This window comes from Chrysochloris asiatica, unplaced genomic scaffold (assembly GCF_000296735.1).
Source record: "Chrysochloris asiatica unplaced genomic scaffold, ChrAsi1.0 scaffold00150, whole genome shotgun sequence".
NCBI classification, from domain to species: Eukaryota; Metazoa; Chordata; class Mammalia; order Afrosoricida; family Chrysochloridae; genus Chrysochloris; species Chrysochloris asiatica.
In genome coordinates this window covers 3,820,977-3,843,772 of record NW_006408668.1, presented here as the reverse complement: position 1 = coordinate 3,843,772, position 22,796 = coordinate 3,820,977, and the positions used below count along the sequence as shown (strand labels likewise).

The following is a 22,796-nucleotide window of genomic DNA, read 5'->3' as shown; positions in this document are numbered from 1 at the left end:
GCAACAACTAGTTAGTGTGTATTGGGTGGTTTACGAGCAAACCAATTTTCCATTCCACAATACATATACATTTTGGTTTTTGTCATCAGTGGCAAGCCTCACAATGTAACACCATTCATCCTATGTCTGCCTTGTTTTCAGTTTCCATCCCTTCTACTGTCCTAACAGCCTCTGGTCTTGAGAACTTTTTCCTTGGGCAAATGCTGTCCTTTGATCTCCAACAGCTAATTGTTCTCAGGAGTGGGTACTTCTCTAGTGTTGTTTTTGACCCTATAGTCATATTGATTGTTTGGCTGAAGATGGAGCCCAAGGGGAGAGCCTAAAGGGTGATCAAGGGTCATAGTCTAGGGGTTTCTATTATCTATTTTATGGAAAAATCTCCCCCAAACCACCTGCTAGTCTTTTTGATTATTTCTGGGTTTTTTTTTTCCTGTTTCATTTATTTCTGCTCTCATCTTTGTTGAGAGTCCTGGTGTGGCGCTAGAGGATAAGCACTGGATTGCAAGATCAGTTTGGATTGAAACATTGGTGGTTCAAACCCACTAGCTGCTTCTTGGAAACTTATAAAGGGTTGCTATGAGTTGGATCCAACTCAATGACACTAAACGACTGGGACTTTCCTGCAGCTCTTCATCTACTTCAAGTTGTGGGGTTACCTATTGATTTTGGCTCTTCTTTTTGATTTGTGTGTTTATTGCTATGAATTCTCCTCTAAGTACTGCTTTTGCTGCACCCTCAAGGTTTTGGAATGCTGTGTTTTCATTCTCATTTGATCCCACAAATTAAAAAAAATTTGTTTTTAATTTATTCTATTACCCGTAGCTTTAAAACAAGTTGTTATTCAGTTTTCTGAATAACAGTTTTAACCAATCCCCTCTTTCTGATTATTATTGATTTCTTAGTTTTATAGCATTGTGATCCAAAAAGATGATTTGCAGTATTTCAGTGTTTTTTAGTTTACTGAGGTTTCCTTTGTGACGAATGATTTTTTTTTTCCCCCCCTGTAAAATGATTCCTGCATGCTGGAGAAGAAGGTAGACTGTGTTGCTGTTTGGAGTAGGATTTTAGATACATATGTCTACGGTGCCAAGTTGGGAGTCCTGGTGTGGTGCTGCAGGATAATGCACTGGACCACAAGGTTGGTTTGAACTACAAGGTTGGCGATTCAAACTCACCAGCCACTCCTCAGAAACCCAAAGAGGGTTGCTATGAGTCAGAATAAACTCAATGGCACTTAACAACAACAACATGGTGTCAAGTTGGTTGACTGTGTTAGTTAGACCTGGATCTTTGTAGAATGCATGTTTCAGACTGAAGAAGTTGGTAGAATTCTTCAATTTCATCATCATTGGCTTTAGTGGTTGGTGGGTAAATTTAAACAGTACTGTTATTAACTGGTCTTCCTTGTACTAGTATGAATATTTGTCCTATTGCATTGTACTTCCAGATAGATCTTGAAATGTTTTTTTTGATGATCAGTGCTACACCATTTCTCTTTAATTTTTTGTTACCGGCATAGTAAACCATATAATTGTCTGATTAAAAATGGCTAATACCAGTCCATTTCAGCTCACTAATGCCTAGGATATTTATCTTTATGCATTCCATTTCATTTTTCACATCTTCAAATTTTCTTACATTCTAGGTTCTGATTATTAATGTTATGTTTGCAGTTGTTTCTTTTTATTTAGAGTTGTGCCTCATCTGCAAATGAAGGTCCTTCCTAAAAGCTTAACTCCATCCATGTCATTAAGGTCAACTCTACTCTGAGGAGGCAGCTCTTCCCCAGTCATATTTTGAGTGCATTTCAGCTTGAAGGGCTCATCTTCCAGTACTGTACCAGACAACTGTTTGCTGCTATTCATAAGGTTTTTAGTGTCTAACCATTCAGAAGTGGTCCACCTCTCCTTCTTTCTAGACTCTCTTTGGAAGCTCCACTGAAACCTTTCTACCATGGTTGACCTTGCTGCTGGTATTCAAAATATTGGTGGCATAGCTTCCAGCATCACAACAACACACAAGTCACCACAGGATAACAAACTGACAGATGAGTGGTGGTACCCTCGCATGAAAGTCACATTTTCCATCTTGGCTTATCAATAGTTGTTGTTATTGTTGTTGTTAAGTGCTGTCGAGTAGATTCCGACCCACAGTGACCCTATATAGGGTTTCCGAGGAGCAGCCGGTAAGCTTGAACTGCCGACTTTGCAGTTCAAATGGCTTTGCAGTCTGGCGCATTTACCTACAGCGCCACAACATCAATTGTTGTTGTTGTTGTTGTTGTGTGCTGTGGAGTCGGTTCCAACTCATAGCGACCCTGTACACATCAATAGTAGAGGTGATATTTTGCTATTCTCCCTGCCTTACTTTTATTTCTCAATTGGCAAATTATGACTTGCAGGGCAAATGTGGTCTCCCGTTTATTTTTGTTTAACTTGGGACTAAGAATAGACTCTATATTTTAAAATGATTCAAAAGAATCAAAAAGACGACTGTTGTATGACACATGAACATACAGAATTAAAATTTCAATGTGCGTCAGTCAAGTTTCATGGGAACACAGCCACATCCATTTGTTTACAGATGGCCTATGGCTATGTTTGCACCAGTGGCAAAGCTGAGAAGTTGTGACTGAGACCAGATGACTCACACCACCTCCCCATTACAGAAGAATTTGCGGACCCTGGGTTAAATTGTGGGAATTGAGGAGGGATACTGCTCATCGGTAGTGTAGTGGTTACGAATCGAGCTGCGAACCGCAAAGTCAGCATTGCAAAACTACCAGCTGCTCCGTGAGAGAAAGATGAGGCTTTCTGCTCCCGTAAAGATTTATAGCCTTGGAAACCCTGTACAGGGTCACTATGGGTTGGAACCGACTTGACTGCACTCAACAACAACAACTGCTCATTGAGTCTTCTTGAGCCTCTAAATGAGGATTAAAGGCACAAATTCACATGAAGACTTAGAGACTGGTGTGTAGTAAGCCCTCAATATGGTGGTGGTGGTGCTCCTGATTTTGAGGAATCTGGAAGGGTAGAATGGCTTGCAGGCTCTAGGGACTTATTATCTCAATTGGTCGTGTTGTTGTTAAGTCCTGAAGAGTTGGTTCTGAACCATAGTGATTCTGTATAGGGTTTCCAAGGAGTGGCTGGTGAGCTTAAACCACCAACCTTGTGGTTCAAACAAACTTTGCAATCTAACACATTAACCCACAGCGCCAAACCAGGACTCCAGTTGGTAGTGATATGGATCATGGAATACCAAGAGGATGGTCAGGAATGAATGGTTCCCATGAAATGAACATCAAAAGCCCCTTCCTCTTTTACCTCACTTACTAAATTTGTTGCAGATGTAAGTTTTTATGGCAGTGAAAGGGACTAAATTAGGAGGGTATTGGATCATATGTAATGTGAGCAAGAGTTAATCTACAAAATTCTTGACAGTTCCCTTCAACTCATACTGAAAATGGAGACTGGCTTGCGGTTGGCCTCCTTCCTGTTTTGGGAGCTGTAGCTTCTAAGAAGTCCAGGGAAATCTGGGAGACATACTCTTTCTGACTCCTGGAAATGTTAACTAATTTTTACCTTCCTAGTCATCTGTGATCTGATGCCCTCCAGTAATATGGGAACAACTGGGGCCCATTTTATGCAGGCCTTGACAGCTTCTGGGTTGTTGGTGCACAAATAATTTCAGTTCCCTATCTAGCTACCTATTCATTTATTTAGTCTCAAAAACCTGATTAATGTTGAGAGCATGTAATTTCTAACATTTTCCACTTTGAAATCAGATGTGGTATTTGCATTTACTTAACTTCTCGTATTTTAAAGAACCTGACATCTTCTTCAATCCTCATAATTGCCATGTGATGTAGGTTACATACCATCCTTGCTACAGTGAAGGGTTAATTCAACAGTCTCTTACTGCTCAAACCCTGCACTTTCCAAAGGAAGGTGTGTCTTCTGGAAAGCTGGCCTGAATATCCTGCCTGAATGTTTCATATGTCTGATGCCCCAGGGTGTGCTGTGACCTCTTAGGAGCTGGAGGCCGAATCGTCAAACTAAGGACAGTATTGTGGGCACTGCATGTTTACATAGTTAAACCTGGTAAAATCCCTGGACAGCAAGCTTCAAAAGAGCCTCCCTGGTTGGCGATACTTTGCACATGATGTCACATCCTTTCTGGAAGAAGTAAGCACTTCCTCATGAAACTCCATTGGGAGGGAACAATCTTAGATTAAGGATTTAGTCTCCAGCTCCTAAGAGGGCAAACCAATACAGCACAGCCCAGGGCTTGAGGCATACAAAAACATTCATGTCAGGCAGGATAGTCCAAGGGCCAGCCTTTCAGAAGATATGCCTTCCTTTGAAAAGTGCAGAGTTTGAGCAGTAAGAGACTGCTGAGTGAACCTTTGACTGTAGAAGGGATAACATGTAACCTGGCCTATGCCCCATCTACCTTTTCCATTTGCAGATCTTGGTGTATATCCTTTTGTTGTAATAAACTAATCATGAGCTGCTTGGTCTCATGAGACCTCTTAGCAAATCATCGAACTTGAGGGTAGTCTTGGGAACCCTCAAAACACCTGGCCAAGCAGACTTTGGCAGGTGTGTTCTGTTTGCTCTGTTTGTATAGGTGGTTGTGTAAGGTTACATGGAGTCGGTGCCTACTACATAGGGGTAACAGACTGACATGTTGTGCCACCTTTACGACCACTGGTATGTTTGACCTCATTGTTGCGGCTACTGTGCCAATCCCTCTCATTAAGGGGTTCCCTCATTTTTTTGCAGAACTTCTGCTTGCTATCCAGGATTTTTTTTTTTTTTTTCTTAGTGACTGGTCTTTCCTTATAACCGATGTGTCCAAATGAAGCAAAGTCCAAATGAAGCAAAGCCATCCTCATTTCTAAGGAAAAGGAGCATTCTGGTTGTTATTCTTCAAAGACCGATTTGTTTATTCTCTGGCAGTCTACGGTATGTTTGCTACTCTTTGCCAACACTACAAATATATCAACTCTGTCACTGTTAAGTGCTGTTGAATCCAGAGATAGTACATATTCTAAAACGGCTGTCTGGAAGCATGATTCATTAAAACTCATTACATTACATTTTAAATCATGAGAAAGGTATATCTGTCAAGTAAAGCATATGTTTTACTTATACATACTTATGGAACTTGTTTTCACCTGCATGGACTTTTTTTTTTTTTTTTTTTTTACACATCCTGTTGAGTTGTAAAAAGAAAGAGTAAAAGTAGGCATGCCCACACAATCAGGGGCAAATTGCTTCATATGGGAACACTATGTACCATTTCAAAGTGTTTTTGATATTGCAACAATATAGTTGCTGAATTGTGAATGTTTCTTGTGGGTGAAAGAATGATGAAAAGATGACAGAACTACAGGATGCAATATATGAGGGGGCTTCAAAAAGTTTGTGGAAAAATTCCATTTTTCCAAAGAACTTTGGAAGCCCTTTTGTACATAATATTTAAGAACTGAATCTATACTGAACTTAGTAAAGAAACTAAAACAGATAGGAGAAAGTAAAAATAATTAACAGGAGCTAAATTTTTCATGCACTAAGTACATTAGACTTAGAACATGAAAAATTTAGCTCCTGTTAATTATTTTTACTGACTTTCTCCCATCTGTTTTAGTTTCTTTACTAAGTTCAGTATAGATTCAGTTCTTAAATATTATGTACAAAAGGGCCATTAGAAAGGAGCTCTGGTAGCGTAGTGGTTACGAATTGGGCTGCGAACCGCAAGGTCAGCAGTTCGAAACTACCAGCTGTTCCGTGGGAGAAAGATGAGGCTTTCTGCTCCCGTAAAGATTTACAGCCTCGGAAACCCTGTATAGGGTCGCTATGAGTCGGAACCGACTCCATGGCACATAACAACAGCAACAAAGTACATTAGAATTAGTGTCTAGACAGGATGGTCCTCACTTGTACCCAATTTATATGTTTACTATTAATGCTAATTTAGTCACAAAATTGCTCTGTGTTAAAATTAGCAGTCATAAGTAAGTCATTATATGGTGGTTGGTAGTTGTATTCTGTTGAGTCATAGTGACCCTTTGAATCCAAGGCTGTAAATCTTCACGGGAGCAGAAAGCTTCATCCTTCTCCTGCAGAGTGGTTGGTAGATTCGAACTGCTGACATTTTAGTTACCAGCCCAGCTCATAACCCACTACGCTACCAGGGTTCCTTCTGTTTCATCGAAATAGGGAGCATTTTTGATTCTCTACTGATGGTGATTACATTGAATAGAAAGGAGATTACATATTTAAATAGGTAAACCAGAAAACATTCTATTTATGCAGTGGGCAACGCAGCTAAACTCAATATAAACTTCCTTCCCATGTGTTATAGGCAGAATTATGGCCCCTCCAGAGATGTCCACATTTTATCTAAAAACATGACTAGGGTAGTTTGGACTCCTGGTGAGGTGCTCCAGGATAAGCACTGGGCGGCTCACCACAAGGTAAGCGGTTCAAACTCATCATCTGCTCCTTGGAAACCCTATGCAGGGTTACTCTGTGATGGAATTGACTCAATGGCACTTAACAACAATAACATGTTAACTTACATCGTTAAGGCAAATTAAGGTTGCTAATCAGTTGAGCTTCAAATACGGAGATTGTTCTGGGTAATCTGTGCAGGCCCAATGCAAACACAAACCAATACTGTGGCTGTCATGTCAATTCGTACTTATGGTGGTCTCATGTGTTACAGAGTAGAATTCAGCTTCATTGGCTTTTGATTGTGATCCTTATGGAAGCAGATCACCAGGTCTTTCTTCTGTGGTGCTGCTGGGTAGAGCTGAACCACCACCTGTTTGGTTAGTGTTGCTGTTGTTAAGTGCCATTGACTCGCTTCTAATTCATAGCGACCCTGTATCGGGTTTCAGAGGAGCGGCTAGTGGGTTTGAACTGCTAACCTTGCGGTTCAAACCGACCTTTCATTCCAGTGCTTATCCTACAGCTCCACACCAGGTTAATAGTTCAGCACAAACTGTTTGCACCTTCTAGAACAATAACAAGAGTGCTTAAAAGTGGGAAAGGGATGGACCGCTACAGCTGAGAGTTAAGCATCCAGCTGGTATGCAGTGAGGGGAGATGCACAAGAATGCCCAAACTTGCAGATAGTACTCATTTGACCTAGCCTTATGGCTTGATGATCAGAACTTGGCTAGAGGAAGATTTTTAAAAATCCCAATTTTTGATAAAGGAAACAAGGGTAAATTGCTACAATTTCATGAACTTGACCTATACTTACAGATGTGGTAGCTCAAAATACCAACAGAGAGGGAAGGAGGCTTCACATCAAATATCAACCCTAACCCCTCTCTCTACACAGGGTAGATAGGGATGGGCAACACAGATATTGGCTACCTAAAATGAGGGGGGATAGAGGCACGAAGTGACTGGCTTACAAGGTTTTAAGAATTTAGTTTAAGAGTATGCAGGGGAAGACAGAGTCCCTAATGAATAGTTTAGATGAGTCTGGTGAAAGGAGATGGGGACAAGATCCTTATAAGTCAACAGTGAGTAATTGTTATCACGACTAATTGTGACTGTCACAATTTTAAAGGTAGAAATTTTGTAACAAAAATGGGGGAGTAGTTAATTTTACAGTCCAGAAACAGAGGACTCTAGGACCATCAAGGGAGTAGAGCACAAGCGGAATGTGGGACCCTATCCAGAGAAGCAGGGACACCAGAGATTGAGGCAGAGATTGGGACATGGCAAAAGGGAGCAGCTGAGGTCTCTAGATTCATGGGAAGAGAGGAACTGAGAGCTGGTGGCCAGAAGGCAGACTTGCAGAATGTGCCCTTTGGTTGTTTAAATTATTATATATGTCTGAGTGTTTTTTTTTTTTTTTTTTTAAAAAAAGAGCTAAAATGAATAGAGAAAAATACTGTTAACTGATGGTACATGGAGGGGATTATAGTCCTTGTCATGAAACAAGGTATATGATTTGTTGAATGTAAAAATGATGATCTGCCCTGTAAACTTTCACTCAATCCACAATAAAAACTTGAAGCCCCCCCCCCAAACTATAATAACCCAGCCCATTCTTTGCATAGAGTCATTTGTAACATTTTTCTTCCTGTGTTTAGAAAAAGTATATGTTGTTGGCTCAGGGAACGAGGATCTAAGAAATAATTCCTTTTGATTTTATATATACTGAAAAATATGTCATTGTTTTATCAAAACAAATAAACAAACAAACAAACAAACAAAAAATACCATGTTAGAGGGTGTCAGAGGAATGAGATGTGAGAAGACTGGACTGGCTGTTGCTGAGTTTGAAGATGGAGGAACAGAGTCGTGAATAAGAAGCTTGGATAGACTTTGAATAGCAAGAAAACAGATGATCCTCTGGAGCCTCCGGAAGGAATGTAGCCATTCAACATCTTGATTTCAGCCCAGGAAGATCAGCTTTAGACTTCTGATCTTTAGAACGGCAAGTTACTATATTTGTGTTATCTTAAGTCAGTAAATTTGTTTAAATTGTTACAGCAGATTACTAAATACATCATCTAAAGGAAACTGGCCTGCATCCCTACCCTTAGTCATAGGGGGTGCAACATGCCTGAGGTTATTGGCAAATGCTGCTCCTGCAAATGTAACACCACCTGGGAAAGCAGGGCCTGTGTGCCTTGGGGACCCAGCTTTTCATTTATGAGTGCCTACTTTCAGACTCCTGGTAGATTCAAACTGCTGACCTTGCAGTTAGCAGCCCAACTCATCGCCCACTGTGCTGGTGTGGCACTGTATGATCAACACTGGACTGTAAACCACAAGGTCGGCAGTTTAAATCCATCAGCAGCTCCTTGGAAACCATATACAGGGTTGTTATGAGTCAGAACCAACTCAACAGCAATTATTAACAACACACTTTCATTAAAAAAAATAAAAAGTGGTGGTTATATGGTAGAATTATTTACTTCCCATGCATGTTGTTGCTGTTAAGTGCCGTCGAGTCGGTTCCGACTCATAGCGACCCTGTATAGAGTTTCCGAGGAGTGCCTGGCAAATGTAAACTACCAACCTTGTGGTTCAAAGTGACCTTGAATTCTACCAGTTAAATTTAAATATCCAGTTATATTTGAATTTCAGATAAACAGTATAGTTTTTTCAGTATAAGTTTATCCCATCCAATATTTGGGACACACACTAAAAATCATTTTGCTGTTTATCAGAAAATCAAATTGGATTGGGCATTCTGTTTTATCTGGCAACCCTAGTTGTAGCTTGCTCCTCCTATTTTCAGACCCTCATAAGTCTGTTACATCCAGTATCCCTGTGGAGTGGACAGGACCCTCCAAATGTGGTTCAAAGATGTCCAGAGATGGACTGATGCAGTGGCTGCAACAATGGACTCAAATACGGCAATGAGTGTGAAGGGACTGCAAGACCGGACAATATTCTGTTGTACACAGGGTTGCTATAAGTAGGAACCAATTCCTACTTAACAACATTCTTTTATAATTCTTTGAGTCCATTTGAGCTAATTTTTCTGTTTCTTGAAACTGAAAGATTTCTCACATAATAGAAAAGCTTCAAGTTTCTGAAACCCTGTTATTGTTTCCATTCTTAGAATGGCTCACGTGGTCTGGACATTCCTGGGTAATGTTAGATGGCATTAATAATAATCCATGAACTATTTATAATATAAACAATAAAGTTACTACAATATGAGATAAGTCAAGAACATGGTTCTTACATGAAGTGTAACAAAGTGAAGACACCCTATATTTATTTCAATTATTTTAGTTTGCTGTTGAGATATACACAGCAAAAATGTCCACCAATTCAAGTTTCTACATGTACAATTTAGTAACAATGATTACATTCTTCAAGTTCTACAACCAATCTTACTCTCCTTTTATGCATTGTTCCATCCTTATTAACATAAACTGATTGCACCCAAAGGTTCTTATCTGATCACTCTAGTTGTTATGAGCGGTGGAGTCAGTTCCGACTCATAGTGAGCCTGTAGAGGGTTTCCGAGACTGTAAATCTTTACGGGAGCAGAAAGCCTCATCTTTCTCTCATAGAACAGCTGGTAGTTTCAAACTGCTGACCTTGTGGTTTGCAGCCCAATTTGTAACCACTACGCTACCAGAGCTCCTTGATCATGCTAGCTCACTCTAGCAGCTGTTGTCAATTTGATCCCACATAGCTACATTTTCAAAACCTAAATACTCAAGGCAGGCATTCTTTCCAGTTAATGCACTGGACTGCAAAGTTGGTTTGAACCCCAAGGTTGGTGGTCCAAGCTCACCAGCTGCTCCTTGGAAACCCTATACAGGGTTGCTATGGGTTGGAAGCGACTCGAAGGCACTTAACAACAACATTGTTTGGCTTTAAGATGACTTAGGAGGATATTTTTAGTTTAAGGTTTAAAAAATATCGTAAGGCAAGCATTTCAGGGGTTCATCCAATCTCCATGGCTCCAGAAAATCTGAGATGGATGAAAATATGAAATTCTGTTCTACGTTTCTGCCCCCTTTGATCGGGATTCTGCTATAGAATCTTTAATCAAAATGTTTAGGATTGGTAGTTCATTTGGTCTTCTGGCAAGTGAGGCAGATGTTCATGGAGACAATTAACTGCACATTCTATTTTCTAGTCCTTACTTAATTTTTCCTTCTGCTGTTGCAGGAGATTAAAGACCAGTTGTGTTTTGAATGATTGCCTGCAAGCTTTTAAGACTCTGGGAACTATGCAACTAACCAGGAGGCAGAACAGAAGTAAGTACTCAATACGTTATTAGGACAATTAACTGGTATGCTCCATGAAACCACGACCTTAGAACTCCAAACCGAGGAACGGAGTTCCATCAGGTGCTTGGTTGAACATAAGCAGTCTCAGCTGCTCCACCTTTTTTTTTGGAGGCGGGATGGGGTCACTGTTGTAAATATGCCCATCACACAACAAGATGGAATATTTTACAGGTGTATAGCTTACTGGGAGTTCTGGTATGGCACAGCAGGTTAATGCGCTGGACCGCAAGGTCAGTCTGAACTGCCAGGTGGGCCATTCTAACTCATCAGCCACTCCTAGGAAATCCTATACAGGGTTGCTATGAGTTGGAACCAACTTGACTGCACTTAACAACATATCAACAGCAATTACTAGCCTCTGGTAACTACTAATAAAGTTTGATCTCTATACATTTGGCTGCTCTTGTCTTTTTATATAAGTGAGACCATACAATTTTGTGCTTTTGTGATTTATTTATTTCACCCAGCAAAATGTCTTCATGCTCCATCCACACCATAACATGCATGTATCAGGATGTCATTTCTGTTGTTGTTAAGTGCTGTCAAGTTGGTTCTGACAGCGCTTAGCAACAATGTAGAGGGTTTCCAAAGCTGTAAATCTTTGCAGGAGCAGAAAGTCTCATCTTTCTTCAAGTGGCTGGTGGGCTCGAACCACTGACTTTGTGATTTGTACTCCAGTATTATGCCATGGTATGTACCAAATTTTGCTTGTTCATTCATCTGCTGATGGACATTTAGGGTGTTTTCACCTTTGGGCTATTGTGAAGAGTGTGCAGGCAGCCCCCAGGTGATGAATGTCTGACTTACATGCAAAGTATAGTTAGAAAACAATCCCTGCAAAGCCCATTACATTAACATTTTGACATGCATACAATGGTTCACAATAACAAACTGATGCTTTCTGACACCCATCAAAACATTATTACTATACCGTATTATTATATTGAAGATGTTTTAGTGTTCTGAAAGTGCTTTTTTAATTTTTTTATGCAGAGGTGCACTATAAAGGGGCTTCAAAAAGCTCATGAAAAATTCCATTTTCCCATGAAATTTCTGAAGACCCCTCACATACTAAAGTAAGCGTTTGACTAAGTGACATTAGATACAAACAATACTTAGCTGTTCTGACTTAAAGTTTTAGAAATAGACACTTGTTTGTAATCCAGGGACTTTCTGTACAAGTATTTGCTGAAGTCTCTGTTTTCTTTTTGGTATATATCTAGCAGTGAAATTGCTGGGTCATACAGTAGTTCAAATTTTAGTTTTTGAGGAACTACCACACTGTTGTCCACAACAGCTGTTATCACTAAGCATTCCTTCTAACAATGGGTAAAAACTGCAATTTCCCCACATCTTTGCCAACGTTTGTTATTTATTTTTCATCTTATCTATCCCATTAAGTGCTGTCAAGTCAGTTCCAACTCATAGGGGCCCTGAATAGTTTCCGAGGAGCACCTAATGGGTTTGAACCGCTGACCTTGTGGCTAGCAGTCCAGTGCTTATCCAATAGTGCCATACAAGGCCCCCTATCCATCTTAGCAGGGATGAAATTGCATGACAGGGTTTCAAAAAGTGCATGAAAATGGAATTTCCCCAAAAAAGCTCTTATCGTGAATGGCACTGCACGTCTTTTCATGTGTTTGGTGGCCATCTGAATGTTTTTTTTGGTGAAGTGTTTAAAGTCCTTTGCAACTTTAGGATTGGGTTGTCTTAAGAAATGATGCAAAGCAAAGAAACCATCACTATTAATTTATATGAGAAAAAACTTGGTGTGTTCCCATACTCAAAAAAAAAAAAACTACCCGTAAATCATACCAAATAACACGTTAAACCTAAAATAACACTAGTATATTTTGTTAAGTGCTGTCCAGTCAGTTCCAACCCACAGCGACCCTGTATAGGGTTTCCAAGAAGCAGCTGGTGAGCTTGAACCACCGACCTTGCAGTTGAAATGGCTTTGCAGCCTGGCGCATTAACCCACAGTGCCATACCAGAATTTGTTGTTGTTAAGTACCGACTCATAGCAACCCTGTATAGAGTTCCCAAGGAGCAGCTGGTGGGTTTGAACTGACATCCAGTGCTGATCCTACAGCGCCACACCAGAGTCCTCACTAATATACTGTTGTTGTTAAGTGCTGTAGAGTTGATGCTGACCAAGGCTATAAATCTTTATGGGAGCAGAATGTCTCATCTTTTTCCTGTGAAACTGCTGGTAGTTTCGAACTGCTGACCTTGAGATTAGCAGCCCAATTCGTAACCACTACTCTACCAGAGCTCCTTACACTAATATATAGTACTCACATAGACAGTTCAAAGCTATGGTGGCTTCATGCTGATATGCTTAGTGTATGTCCTGGGAAAGAGTTTGGCTACACCACCACCGCTTCTTAGGAAGTGTGCTCCTCTTTAATGGCTCACTATAAACAAACACTGAATACCAGGTTTTGCTTTTCGCCTTTTTTGTAACAGCAAAAATCCTTCAGATTACTTTTGGTTAGTGAAAACAGGAACTAATGGAGGATTTTTGTAAATACTAAGTGACATAAAGAAAATTTTTTCTTTTTTATTATCAACTTATTTTTAAATATCACAAACTTCTGTCAGAATACATTTAAAAATGTCATATCTGCATGCGTTTAACAAATCTGACAATAAGACAAGTATCAGTTTACTTGCATTACAACTACGAACTTTTAAACAACCAATTAACAAATATTTGAAATGATTAGGTACAGTTAACAATGAAAATATCAATGCATTAATCTGATGGCATCCTACCACTATGCACACGTTCATGTAATACTGCTAGTAATTACCCTCAAGGAAGTAGAGACAAATGTAAGACCTAAGTATCTCTTGAAAAGGCAAGTTGAAATGATTAAAGATCATCATCATGTACTGAGGACAAGGTCCCTTTATCCTGAAGATTCCCCAAATAGCCCAGAGTCCCTCTGTCATCAAACAACTTGTTGAAATGGTCACCTTCAAAGGACTTTTCAGCTGTATCTCCATCTGTCTTCTCATTTTAATCTTTAACAACTTGTCCTCTATCTCATCTTCTTCCTTTTCATCAGCCTTTTCCTTATTCTCTTTTTCATGACTCCGTCATCAAATACTTTCCATATGTATGTTCTTTCTTTTCATTTGTATATGCTTCAAACTGTTGGAATCTTCCTCATCACTTCTTCAGAGCTATCACCTTAAAATTTAGAGTTTTCAGAGTCTTAACAGTTTTTCAAGAATATTTTCAAAAGTCATCACATCAGTTTGGTTTCAAGACATTTTTCTTTATTTTTCAGCATCATCTTTACACTGTTTTTCAGAGCAGTCTTTTTGAGTCATCTTCAGAATCCTTTTCAGGGCCATCTTCTTTGGGATCCTTTTCAAGGCCATTCTCTTTATAATCTTCTTTGAATTTATTCTTTTTAGGTTCTCTTTCAGAGTCATTATCTTCAGATTCTTTTTGGTGTCTGCTTTTCTCAGATACTCTTTCACTGCAGCCTTCCTCAGAGTCTTCACTGGGCTGGCATTGTTTAGCATCTTTCCCAGAAATCTGTTCTTTAAATTCTCTGTCTTTGGGTGTTTCAAACTTCTTTTCAACTTCTGTTGGTGCTTCAACTGCCATCTCACCTGTGACATTCATTCCAGATGTGCCAGGATGCTCTGGAAAATTCCCTTCTCCAGAAGGCCCTGCTCTTTCTGAAACTCTGCTGAGATTGGCACTCTGAAGGTTTCTGTTGCCCTCAGGTTCATTGAGAAAAGCCTCCCATCCTTTCAGTCTTTCTTCTCTTTCTCTTGTGGTCTCCTCCACTTGATAATCTGTAGTCCCATCCCAAACTTCAGCAGTGATTTGACGGCCACCAAACCACCTTCCATCAAGGGTCTGAATGCAAAGATCAGCTCCCTCTGGTTCCTTAAAGGACACAGAAGCAACACCATCTGGATGCCTATCAAAGATAATAACTTTCTTAATTTGGCCAAACTTTGAACACTCTACTCGAAGGTCTTCTCTGATTTCATTTAACACCAATGGATCATCCTCAAAATCCATGGGATGAAACATATTTTTGATGATGACAACTTGTTCATGGCGCATCCGGGACAGTCCAGCCTTTTTCTCAGGTCTCCAATCCAACTGCTTTTGTTGCATAGACAACTTCTTCTTGTAGTCTTTGCACTTCTTCTTCTTCTTTGAGGCATCATATTCTCCCTTCAATTGAAACTTTGCCACCTCGACATGCAATTTATAGCCTCTAATTTCATCTTCATCCAAAAATTTTAAGGCAAGTTCCACAGATTCTTTTTTCAAATAACAGCAAAGCCCATCTCCTTTAAGATTTCCTTGATTATCCTTGTAAAGTTTGACCTTAAATTCTTCTGTTTGAGGATCTCTCATAATAATACCAAATTTGGACATGAGCTGTATAAATTCATCCACTGTAATGTCTGGAGGCAAACCAGACACATACACATTTGTATTTCTGTTGTCTTCAACATGAAACCATCCGGATTCAGCCTTTCTTTTTTCTCCTTTCGTTTTAGGTTCGGTGGGCTCGGGGGGTTTTCTCTGTGGTGGTTCTAGTGCGTTACCAGCACTGACATCTTGTATGTTTGCTGTAGAGCTGGACGCGCCTTCATTAGGGAAACCATAATTGGCCTGATATGTGGCAATGAAATCTTCAGTGATCTTGGGGAACCATGCCTTCTTGTCCAGATCCCACTCGTACGGGGTGTCCGTCAGCTGCTGACCCAAAGAATCCACTTCTCCGCTAGGATCTTTCTGGGGGTCGCCGTCTTTGGGGTCTCCGTACAACTGCTGCATCCGCAACTGCTCATCAAACTCATCGTAGCCACTCAAATTGTTGCTGCTCATGTTTCCGACCTAGCCCCGGAGCAGGGTCCCTGCGAGCGAAGAAGAAGCCGTGATGACGCCGGAGTGAAGTATAGGGAGTCCGCGCGGCCATCGCCCCCGGGCCCGCCTCCCGTGGCGCCCCAGCAGCCCCCGCGCGCTGCCCGCCACCACCAGCCGCCGCCCTCGCATTGCCCACCTGCTTCAGTCCACGGCCTCCTCTGGGCTCAGTCCAGGGCGCCGCGGGAACACACGCCCGCCGCCGCCTTCCGGGTCCGAAGCGACTGCGACTCCTCGGGCTGCGTCAAGAAATTGCTTCCGAACGGCGGCCGGTAGAGGCTGACGCCGTCGCCATTTACGGCACGTCGCGACGTCACTAGTTGCGCCGAAACGCCCACAAAGCAAACTTTCGAAAAGCGGGGGGCACCTGTATTTTGGAAGTTCGCTTCTTACTGGAACCGGATCCGTGATTTCTAAAGATACTCTCCCAGTCGGTGGCTTTTTTTTCTTTTGATGAGCAAAAGGTTTTGATGTTTATGAAGTCCCATTTGTCCTTTTTGGTTTTGCTTTTGTGTGCTTTTGTTATTAGATAATCCATTATTAAAAGTTAGGGCTAACAGCATTTTCTTCTAAGCAATTTATGGTTTTATCTTCAAATTTGTTTTTGTGTGTAGTGTGAGGCATAGATCCTGTTTCATTTTTCTTGCATCTGGAAATCCCATTTTCTCAGTACCTTGTTTTAAAAGATACATTTCTTTCCCCATCTAGGGGTCTTGGAACCTTGTCAAAAAGCAGTTGACCACAGACATGTGTATTTATTTCTGCATTCTCAATTCTATTCCATTAGCCTACCACACTGTTTATACATGTATACGACACATATACAATTACTGTAATTGCATGTTTTAAAATCAGGATTTGAGCCGTCTTCCTACTTTATTCTTCTCTTTCAACATTGCTTAACTGATTGGGGCCTCTTGCAATCCTATATAAAGTTGTGGGTTGGTTTTTCCATTTACGTAAAGAAGGCTGTTGTAATTTTGATAGGAATTTTGTTGAATCTATAAATCACTTTGTGTAGTACTGACATTTTAACTGTTAAATCTCCTAATCAATGAACATGGAACATCTTTCCATTTACTTAAGTCTTTGCTAATCATTTCCAGTAGTGTTTTATAATCTCCATTATATTTATTCCCGCGTATTTTGCTATCTTAGATGCTATTGTAAGGAACTCTGGTAGCGTAGTGGTTATGAATTGGGCTGCCAACCTCAAGGTCAGCAGTTCGAAACTACCAGTGGTTCCGCGGGAGAAAGATGAGGCGTTCTGCTCCCGTAAAGATTTACAGCCTTGGAAACCCTGTGCAGGGTCACTATGAGTCAGAACTGACTTCACGGTACTTAACAAAGATGCTATTGTAAATGGAATCATTTCCCTTATATCCATTTCTCATTGCTGATATATAGAAACCCAACTGATTTTTGTTTGTGATCTTGTACTTTGCAAATTCCTCTATTAGCGCTAGAATTTTTTTGTGGACTCTTTGGTAGTATCTATATATAGGATCTTGTCATCTGCAAATAGAGATAATTTTACCATTTTTTTTTTCTAAACTGGATAAATTTAGTTTCTTTAATCTCTACATTTCTGGAATAAATCCTACTTGGTCACTGGCTGTTACACTTTCATTTTTTTATGGGTAGGGGTTGGGCTAGGGCTAGGAGTAGGGCTGGACCTATTTTTAGGGTTACATTTAGGCTTATTTTTATTTATTTTCTTGAAATTTATTTGATTTCCTCTTCAGTTAGAAATTTTGGAACTATTTCCTCTTTTTACTTTGTGTTTTATTGTTGTTGCAAACTGATACTTCTGGGTTCCTATTTTTAGTCTTATAGATTTGTTTTACCTTTTTGTTGTTTTTAAGTGCCATTGTGTCGATTCTGACTGAGCAACCCTGTATAGGGGTTCTGAGGAGTGGGTGGTGAACTTGAACTGTCAACCTTGTGGTTCAAAATGACCTTGCAGTCTAGTGCATTAACCCACAGCGCCACACCAAGACTCCTTGTTTTACCTTGGATACTTCTATATTTGGGTTGAGTTCTGGGTGATATTGTCATGTATGTTAATCTCCGGTTGCTGTCTGCTGTTGTTGGTTTTCTGTCCAAAAAAACACCCGTTAGTTATTTTTTGTAAGGTTGATATGGTTTTTCACAAATTCTTTTAATTTCTGTTCTTCTGGAAATGTCCTCATTTCACTGTCATACTTGAGGGACAATTTTACTGGATATGTGACTCTTGATTGGCATTTAAAAAAAATTTCAGAGCTCTGTGTATGTCTTTCCATTGTCTTCTCACCCACGTGGCTTCTGGTGAGAATTATATTACTCTTTTAATATACTTTCAACTTCTATTTACTAGTAAGGTGTCTAGAATTTTTACATCTATATTCATAAAGGATATTGGCCTGTAGTTTTCTTTTCTTGCAGTGTCTTTATCTGGTTTTGTTGTCAGCATTATATTTGCGTCATAGAATGAAGACAGCCTATAAGTAAAAGTATTCACAAAATTATACATTTCCCTCAGATAAGATTATCTAGACCATGGACATGAAGGTAGTTTCCCCTGGGTCTTTTGTGTTTCTGAATGTCAGCAGAGACACTAACTGCCTTTGTTCTGTACTATCTTTTTGCTTGCAGAACAGATAGCAAAGGGTAGGTGTTGTGTGGGCATTGGTAGAAATTTGCCTTCCGTGTGGGAAACTCTGCTTCGATTCCTGGGTAGTGTATCTCAAGCACAACCAGCACCCCACTGACAGTGGAGGCTTGCCTGTTGCTATGATGTGGAACAGATTTCAGTGGAACTTTCAGAGTCAGAAGGATGAGGTAAAAATGCCTGGTGATCTAGTTCTGAAAATCAATGAGAACTCTGACTGGACACAGAGTTCCAATCTGCAACTGATCATGTGTATGGTACAGGACTGGGCGGCAGCATTTCATTCTGTTTTGCCTGGAATCACCATGATTTGAAGGCCGACTCTATGGCAGTTAATAACAATAACCAAAAAGAAGATAAGACCTTTGTCTGGGGCAAAGGGAAAGCAGGTTCTCTGCATTATACCAGATTTTGGTTCTGCCAGCTCTAAGAGCCTCTCCTAAACTGGTTCTCTAGGATTCCCACAGTTGGAATTTGGACTCAGTGCCAGTACTGTAAAATGCAGATATTCTGGATCCTGTCATTGCTATTACAAAGCCTTATGTCTCTGATCAAAGATTCTTGGTTTTGTTTTTTTCCTTTGGTTTTGTGTGCTGTCAAGTTGGTTCTGATAGGACCCAGGAGAACTGCCCTGTGGGGCTTCATAGTCTGACAGCTCCACTGAAATTTCTTCACATCATACGGAGTCCTAGGCTGTAATCTTTCTGAGAGTAAATTGCCAGGTCTTTTCTCCACTGGAAAGACTGGTTGGTTCCAGTTGCCACCCTTTGATTAGCAACTGAACATGTAACTATTGTACCACAGAGCCTCTTGGTTTTTTCTGCTAGCAGCCATGTATGGTGAAAGAATAACTTATTAGTTTGCAAACAGGGTAATATATCAGACCCTTTATAGTTCCTGACACCATAGAATTTTTTTTTTACTTTTGATTAGAATTGAGTCACTTTGTGTCTTAGTGCCACTGTAACAAAAATAACCAAAAGTGGATGGGATTAACAAAAAGAAATTTATTTTCTCACAGTTTGTTGTTGATGTTAAGTGGTTGAGTCAGTTCCGACTCAGCAACCCTATGTAGAGTTTCTGAGGAACAGCTGGTGACATTGACCAGACAGTCTTGTGGTTCGCAGTCCAGTGCTGATCTGAATTCAGGTCACTGACCATAGACCCCAAATCAAACCCACTGCCATTGACTCATAGTGACCCTATTGTTGTTAAGTGCCTCACAGCAACCCTGCATAGGATTTCCAAGGTGTGGCTGGTAGGTTTGAAATACCAACCTTGTAGTAGTCCATTGCTTATTTACAGAGTCACACCAGGATTCCTAGTGACACTATTGCTGTTGTTAGGTGCCATCAAGTCTGTACTGACTCATAGCGAACCTATGCATAACAGAAGACACTGCCCAGTCCTGGGTCAACCTCATAATTGTTGCCACGCTTGGGTCCACTGATGCTGCCACTTTGCCAATCCATCTCGCAGGGGGTTTTCCTCTTTTTCTCTGACCCTCCACCTTATCAAACATGATATCCTTCTCCAGCGACTGCTCCCTCCTGATAATATATCCGAAGTATGAGAGACGAAGTTTAGCCATCTTGGCCTCCAAGGAGCACTCTGGCTGCACTTTTCCCAACACAGATCTGTTGGTTCTTTTGGCAGTCCATGGCACTTTCAATGTTCTCCTCCAACACCATAACTCAAAAGCATCAATTCTTCTACAGTTTTCCTTATTCACTGTCCAGCTTTCGCATGTGTATGAGGTTAGTGGAAAGACCATGGCTTGGGTCAGGCGCACCTTAGTCCTCAAGCTGACATCTTTGCTCTTCAACACTTTAAAACGGTCTTGTGCAGCAGATTTGCCTAATGTAATACGTCCTTTGATTTCTTGGCTGCTGCTTCCTTGAGTGTTGATAGTTGATCCAAGAGGAATGAAGTCCTTGACAACTGCAATCTTTTCTCCGTTGATAAGAATGTTGTTTATTGGTCCAGTGGCGAGGATTTTTGTTTTCTTTACATTGAGATGTAATCCATACCTAAGGCTGTGCTTGATCTTCATCAGTAAATATTGTAAGTCCTCTTCACTTTCAGCAAGCAAGATTGTATCATCTGCATATCATTAAACTGTTCCTTAAGGTTTCTGAAAATGCCAGTCATTAGGAGAGCGGACAGCCTTATCTTTCTACTGTGGAGCGGCTGGTGGTTTGTATAGCCAACTTTGTGATTAGCAGCCAGTGCCTAACCCTCAGTATCACCAGGGTTCCTTACACATACACACTCATCTATACATATACATGTAGTCATTTGTTCACTATTAAAGCTAACATGCATACACACACACACACATATTTCTGACTAATACATTTTAGCTAACACAAATGGAGGCATAAATTATTTTAAATGTTATCTCTCCTTTAGATAAAAACATTTCACATTGAATGGATTGTGGAGCATAATACATCAGTCTAGGCTATGGAGGCCTTCGAAAAATGCCAGAAAACAAGAAGACTACAGAGAGACTGGGTGAGGTTCACGTAGATAAAATGGGGAGTTCCTTTTGTATTGGATCCCTACAGGCCTCCGTTGTTGTTCCCAGCTGCTCCTTGGAAACCCTCTATAGGGTTGTTATGGGTAGGAATTGACTTGAGGGCACTTAACAACAACAACAAGGGCCTGTAAGGATCCAATACAAAAGGAACTCCCCATTGTATCCACTTGAACCTCACCCAGTCTCTCCATAGTTCTCTTGTTCTCTGCTTGGCATTTTCACAGGCCTCCATAGTTGGATATACCAACTACTATCCCCTCACCTCGGGCTCTAACTCCACTTCCTGGTCCCTAACTCCACTTCCTGGTCCCTAATGAATCAAGTAAGAAACAAACAAAACAAAAAGTTCCATAAAAGAAACAAAATACTGACTGCAGGTGGTTTTTAATTTGCGCATCTGCCTGTGTTTGGGGTAGAGATGCTGGTGGTAGTAGCAAATTCATGCCAGAAATAGCTATTCTTTTGTTTAGGAGAAAAAGCACTTTAATGAAGCCCAATTAATAAGGCAAGGCAGCCCATGGTCCGCCCTTCCAAGAGTACTCCAGATTCTTGTTTGTAGTCAGAGAAGGGTAATTAACGGTGTGTGATGGAGCCCTGTTGGTACAATGGTTAAGCACTTGACTGCTAACCTACTCAGGAGCTTTGCAGGACAAAGTCCTGGTGATCTGCTCTCATAAGATGACAAGGAAACCCTCTGGGGCAGTTCTCCTCTGTCACATGGGGTTGTTGAGTCAAAATCGACTCAATGACACCTAACAACAACAACAATACTGAAAAGGGGTCCTCCTTGGGGTTGAGAAACTGTTCAATGTTAAGGAATTTTGACTTTCTTGATAGGTAAACAGAGAAAAGACTGAAGTTGTCAAAGACTTCATTTTGCTTGGATCCACAATCAATGCTCTTGGAAGCAGCAGTCAAGAAATCAAATGACGTATTGCATTACACAAATCTGCTGCACAAGACCCCTTTAAAACGTTGAAGAGCAAAGACCCCAGTTTGAAGGCTAAGGTGTGTCTGTGTTGGAAGAAGTACAGCCAGAATGCTCTCCTACTTGGGACATACTATTAGGAGGAAACATTATGTTTGGTAAAGTGCAGGGTCAGTGAAAAAGAGGAAGATACTGAAAGTGGTGGGCCGGCACAGTAGCAGCAGCAATGGGCTCAAGCATAACAAAAATTTTGAGGATGGCGCACGACCAGGCAGTGTTTTGTTCTGGTATGCATAGGGTCATGTGGCATGTGGGCTAATGTGTCAGACTGCAAAGTTGTTTGAACTGCAAGGTTGGTGGTTCAAGCTCACCAGCTGCTCCTTGGAAACCCTATACAGGGTCTCTATGGGTCGGAATCGATTCGACGGCACTTAACAACAACAACTATAGGCAGGGGAACACAGAATGTTTTGTTTTATTTGGGGGAGATTGATGAGGCTCAGAGAGGAGAAAGAAAGCACAGAGAGGAGACCTGGAATTTGGAGGGGATGGGATCTAACAGCCTGGAGGAAGACTGGAGAGGAGAGGGATGCCCTCCCACCCTTGTAATGAGGGGTAGCTGCTGATGGAGGCAGAGAAAATGATGTGATGTGGTTTCTAATCTTAGGCTATTATCTAGAGTTGCCAGATTTAGTAAGCAAAACAAGACGTTGTGGTTGCTAAGTGTTATCGAGTTGGCTCTGACTCATAGTGACACTGCATAGGGTTTCCAAGGAGCAGCTGGTGGGTTTGAACTGCTGACTTTGTGGTTCACAGTCCAATGCTGATCCTAGTGCCACACTAGGGTATCCAATTAAATTTGAATTTCAGATAAACAGTATCTATTTTTTCATTACAAGTATGGAGTCCCTGGGTGGTGCTGTGGGTTAATGCGCTGGACTGCAAAGTTGGTTTGATCCGCAAAGTCGG

The 22,796-nt window shown here is 40.8% G+C and overlaps 1 protein-coding gene and 1 pseudogene across 1 annotated transcript in view; both read right to left on the bottom strand.

Annotated features, from left to right (window-relative positions):
• CREG2 (cellular repressor of E1A-stimulated genes 2) overlaps positions 1-22,796 on the bottom strand; it is a 130,968-nt gene that overhangs the window by 83,198 nt on the left and 24,974 nt on the right. The gene's annotated exons all lie outside the window — the stretch shown is intronic.
• LOC102810516 lies at positions 14,115-15,668 on the bottom strand (annotated as a pseudogene).